The sequence below is a fragment of the Lathyrus oleraceus genome, chromosome 5, assembly GCF_024323335.1.
Source record: "Lathyrus oleraceus cultivar Zhongwan6 chromosome 5, CAAS_Psat_ZW6_1.0, whole genome shotgun sequence".
Taxonomy (NCBI): Eukaryota; Viridiplantae; Streptophyta; class Magnoliopsida; order Fabales; family Fabaceae; genus Lathyrus; species Lathyrus oleraceus.
In genome coordinates, this window is record NC_066583.1 from 17259483 (window position 1) to 17265482 (window position 6000).

The following is a 6000-nucleotide window of genomic DNA, read 5'->3' on the forward strand; positions in this document are numbered from 1 at the left end:
GTATCTCAAAGCAAGTATTCTAAGAGTATGGTGAAGAAGTTGAGCTTGAAAGTTCAAGTCACAAAAAAACTCATGTTGCAACACATGTGAAAGTAACCAAAGATGAAAATGTTGTTGATGTAGATCAAAGTCTATATAGAAGTATGATTGGCAGACTGCTCTACCTCACAACAAGCAGACAAACATTACTTTCTCTGTAGGTGTTTGTGCAAGATATCAAGCTAAATCCAAGGCTAGTCATCTTACTCAAGTGAAGAGAATTATGAAGTATATAAATGAGACTTGTGACTATGGTATTCTCTACTCTCATGTTAACAATTCAGTACTAATATGGTATTGTGATGATGATTGAGCTGGAAGTGCATATGATATAAAAAGCACATCTGATGGATATTTCTTTCTTGGAAATAATTTAATCTCTTGATTTAGAAGAAGAAAAATAGTGTCTCATTATCTACTATTGAAGCTGAGTATATTGTTATAGGGAGCAGTTGCACTCAATTGATCTGGATGAAATAGATGTTGAAGGAGTACAATGTCGAACAAGATGTCATGATATTATTCTATGAAAACTTGAGTGCTATTAATACTTCAAAGAATATTGTTCAACACAGTAGAACCAAGCACATTGACATTTGTCATCATTTCATCAAGGAACCTGTGGATGATAAAATTATAAATCTTGTGCATATAGAAACTGAAAAACAGTTAGCTGACATATTCATTAAGGCATTGGATGTAGCTCAGTTTGAAAAACTAAGGAGTGCTCTTAGTATTTGCATTTATGAGAATTTGTAGCAATCAATTCATGGGAGGCGTACAAGAATAGAAAGCCTTTTTCTCTCTCTTAAGACCAATTTTGCACGTGAAATAAGGTTGATTTTGAAGTTGATTTATAACTGGTTCATCGTTACAAGCAAGAATACTCTTCTTCTCTTTCTATGTTATACTAAGAATTTTTTTATCTCTACCTTCTCTTAATTTTTTCCATTCTTTTCATAAATGAGTCGGTCATCTGGAAAAGTTAAAGCTAAAGAGGTCAATATGATGGAAGACAAGTCTGGGAAGAAGGCTAAGACTCCTGAGTCAAAGAAGGCTGCTAAAACCCAGGTGGAGACACATGTTGGAGCATCTGTTGGAGCATCTGTGAATGGGAAGAAGTCTACAACAAATATGAAGTCTTTGAAGAAAATTCGTGTTCAAACATATGAAGTTTGATGTTTCTAGGTGTTTCAGTTTTAGTAGGTTTGTTTTGTATGTTAGTTGATTTGTAATAACTCCTTAACGATCCTTGTTCACCAAGGATAGTTTTGTATCACCAACATATGAAGTTATTACAGATCAAGTAACATATAAAATCAAACCTACTAAGTATAGTTTTATACTAATACTATTGAGAGTAGATTTAGTCATAGCTTCATGTTTGGAATTAAGATGGTCAATGTCTTCCTTCAACTTTGAGATAGTAGCCATGAGACGAGCTTTGTCTTGAAGAAGGATTTCACATTTCTCTTTTTGTTTCTCATCAGATTTGCATTCATCATTCCATTTGAGATACATAATCTTGTAGGCTTCAACAAGATCTGAAGGAGAATTTGCGGTCCAAAACGCAGCAGAAATTAAAATTTTCTCCTTTAGAGATCCTTACGAATGGTCATGATCAGTGATAGAATATTTACCTCTTGTGACGACTGAAACCTTTGGCGCAGATCTCTTGTGACGATCAAAACCTTTGATGCAGATCCACGAAGCGATCACGAACGTTAAACGATGACAACGTCTCTACTCAGTCCACACGAACGGGTTCCTTCAATCTCAGTGCTAGCTGGTACGAATGAAGGCTTTGAGTGAGAGAGAGAGTGAGAGAAAATGAAAATGCAACCACAATGAATGCTTCTGCACAAGGGTTCTATTTATAGAACCACTTGTGTGGGCTTCAAGCTAAAAAGCCCACTTAAGTGTATTTTGGCCCATATCTTATAATATGCCCAAAGTCACTTAAGCCCATGGTACCTTACCATATTTCGTATTCTACTCAAGTACACCGTATCTTACGATGTTCTATAATTCACTTAAGGGCACCGTACCTTACGGTATTCCTTAGTTACTCTATCTCTCATCAATCCGTCCTTTGTGTGTGACCCTGTAGGTTTTCGTGACGTTGGCATTTATATTAAATCACGCATTTAACATAATAAATAGTGAGTGGTATCTAGCAACACATCACTGCTACCCAAGACACGAAAATGTCATGTGATCTGACAATTCCTTCTGTGATAATACTTATGTGTATAATTACCCTTTTGCCTTTATGTCTATATTGAACACAAGGCATAGACCGTGTCATCCTTGTTCAGTTCAATATTGGGCCCATAGACATTTATCCTGTTATGCAGGATGGGCAAATTCCATCTAGGTCACTCATGTCCCTCAGCATGCTTCGTGGAGTACCCATCAACTGTCTTTATGGTTATCCAGTTACGGACAACGTTGGATCAGCAATAAAGCACTCGACTCTACATCTAGGGTCCATAGTGGTTTCAGGTCAAAGAGTGGAATACACTATTATCACCATGAGAATAACTTATGACACTTTGCATAACTTTCTATATAGTATTCTCATAGTGGGTCAATCTGGTATAAATATTACTCCTAATATTCATACCTATGTTTAAGACTTGATAACTCTTTATCCATGATCCATGAGATGTGATCATCAGTCTACAAACATAATAGTCTTAATGCTTTAATGTTATCCCACTTCACACTAAAGCTCGACTACGGATACTTTAAGAATAGTGTCCTTATGTTTAATGTGTTCTCATGATTAAGTCACACTTAATACATTAAACGAACTATCTATTCCAGGGACTTTACTAATAAACCCTAATAAAGAAAATGCCTTTTATTAAATAATTTGATACAAGTACCAAAAAGTATTGGCCTCTAGGGCTTACACCAACAATCTCCCACTAGCACTAGAGCCAATCAGGCATACCCCGTATGCCCATTGATCTAGTATGGCCATCATGCTTCTGCTGCGCAAGAGGCTTTGTCAGTGGGTCAGCAATATTGTCAAGTGTAGGTACTTTACATACTTTCACATCTCCTCTATCTATTATCTCTCGAATGAGATGATAACGCCTAAGTATGTGTTTGGATCGTCGGTGAGATCTAGGCTCCTTAGCTTGTGCGATAGCACCATTGTTATCATAATAGAGACCAATGGGATCCACAATGCTAGGGACTATGCCAAGTTCACTAATGAACTTTTGATCTAAACAACTCTCTTTTCTGCATTTGAGGCAACAATATACTCAGCCTCGGTTGTAGAATCAGCAACTGTATCTTGCTTTGAACTTTTCAAGCTCACAGCGCCACCATTTCAGCAAAACATATAACCATTGGAATCATTCATATTAAAGCGTCTCAGCACCTTGTCTATGTACTCTGACTTAGGCCAAGCATTTTATGATCTATCTCTATAGATTATGATTCCTAATATATAGGCTGCTTCACCTAGGTCCTTCGTAGAAAAGCACTTCCCTACCCAAGACTTTACTTGTTGCAGGGTAGGGATATCGTTTCCAATAAGTAATATGTCATCTACATATAATACCAGGAATACGATCATGCTCCCACTAACCTTCTTGTAGACACAAGGCTCATCTTCGTTCTTGATGAATCCATATTGTTTTATTGTTTCATCAAAACAAAGATTCCATGAGTAGGTCACAGGCTCATCTTGATCCATGAGTAATACATCACCTTAATCCATATATCTCAGGTAGGTGACGTATCCTGCCTGACCTACGCTGGTCTTGTTCTACTTGAGCAGATTGCTTTTACACAACTACTTGTGTTTCCTGCTCCAATTCCTCCATAGGTGTGTCGATGCTTTGTGATTCTTGAATTTCTTCAAGCTCTACTTTCCTCCCACTGGTTCCTTTGGAAATAAAATCCTTTTCTAGGAAAACTCCAGTTTGAGTGACAAACACTTTGCCCTCAGAAGGATTGTAGAAGTAATACCCTCTTGTTTCTTTAGGATACCCCACAAATAAGCATTTGTCAGATTTGGGCTCAAGCTTAGTTGAAATTTGTCGTTTCACATAAACCTCGCAACCCCAAATCTTTATGTAAGACATATGTGGTTTCTTACCACTCCATATCTCATATGGTGTCTTCTCAACCTTTTGGATGGAACATGGTTAAGTGTGTAAGCTGCTGTCAATAGTGCATGTTCCCAAAAGGAGTTTGGAAGATCGGCGTGACTCATCATGGATCGGACCATGTCCAACAGGGTTCGATTTCTTCTCTCAGATACACCATTCTATTGGGGTGTTCCAGGAGGAGTAAGTTGGGATAGGATCCCACACTCTTTCAGATCGTCATCAAACTCTAGGCTTAAATACTAACCACCTCGATCTGATCGAAGAGTTTTAATATTCTTACCTAGTTGGTTTTAACTCGTTAGGTTTCACCCTTTTAGTATTAATGTTATTAATAGGCATTTCGAGATCAAGGACATAAAGTCCATTGCTCATTTGTGCAGTAGCATAGAATATATCATTCAAATAAATTGAGCAACAATTGTTCTTTATTATAAATGAAAAACCAAATTTGTCCAGACAAGAAATGGAAATAATATTCCTGCTAATTGCAGGTACATAATAACAGTTCTCTAACTGAATTATAAAACCACTAGGTAAAGTCAATACATAAGATCCTACGACTAAAGTAGCAACCTTTGCTCCATTGCCAACTCGTATGTCAACTTCACCTTTTGCCAAATCTCTACTCCTTTTCAGCCCCTGCACATTTGTACAAATGTGAGAACCGCATCCAGTATCTAATACCCATGATGCAGAAGTAGATAAGTTAATAACAAAAATACCTGAAGTTGAAGTCTCTACTCCATTCTTCTTATCTTCCAGGTACTTTGGGCAGTTCCTCTTCCAGTGTCCGGTCTTACCGCAATGGAAGCAGGTGCCTTCTTTTGCTATGCCTCCACTAGGCTTTAAAGCAGCAACGGTGGGTTTGGATTTGGCAACTTCCTTGCCTTTCCCTTTATCACCCTGCTTGGTGGGCCTTTTGTTCTGTCTCTTTCCATTTTCGATCATCAGAATGGACTTCCCTTTTGACTTCAGATTCTGCTCGGCAGTTCTTAACATGTCGAGCAGTTCAGGAAGAGATTTGTCCATATCAATCATATTGAAATTTAGGACGAATTGACTGAAACTATCTGACAACGATTGCAAGATCAAATCAGTCGCAAGTTTCTTTTCGAGGGGAAAACCCAATCTCTCAAGGTTTTCCACATACCCAATCATCTTGAGTACATGGGGACCTACAGGGGCTCCCTCAGCTAACTTGCTTTGAAAAAGGGCTTTTGAAACCTCAAACCTCTCATGCCTTGCTTGCTCTTGATAGAGCAACTTCAGGTGTTCGATCATATCGAACGCTGACATGTTCTCATGTTGCTTTTGCAATTCTGAGTTCATGGTAGCTAGCATGAGACAAGCAGTTTCATTGGCATCATCGACATGCTTCTTATAAGCATCTCTTTCTGCCTTAGGTGCAGAACTAGGAGGTTCCTCTTCAGGAACAGGAGTCTCCAAGACATACAGCTTTTTATCATGTTTGAGGACAATCCTCAGGTTTCGGTGCCAATCCAGGAAATTTGTCCCAGACAATTTTTCCTTGTCAAGGATTGATCGCAAGATGTTGTTAGAGGTGTTTGCTGTCATGGTTATCTACATAAGGATTAAGAAAATATAAGTATCATTGACATATTTAATTAGGCCTTTAATCAAATATGCTCCCACTATTTTACTCAAAACAAATGACCCTCATCATTTGATTTGGAAAATCCCGTTGGAAGATTTTCTAGTGGGTCGAGATCCATATTTCACTTCGTTCTAAGTCCGCGTAGGCGGATTACACAAAACTAGGTTATTTAGGTATGAACTCCTTCCAGTTGTATCTCATACAACTCTCGAA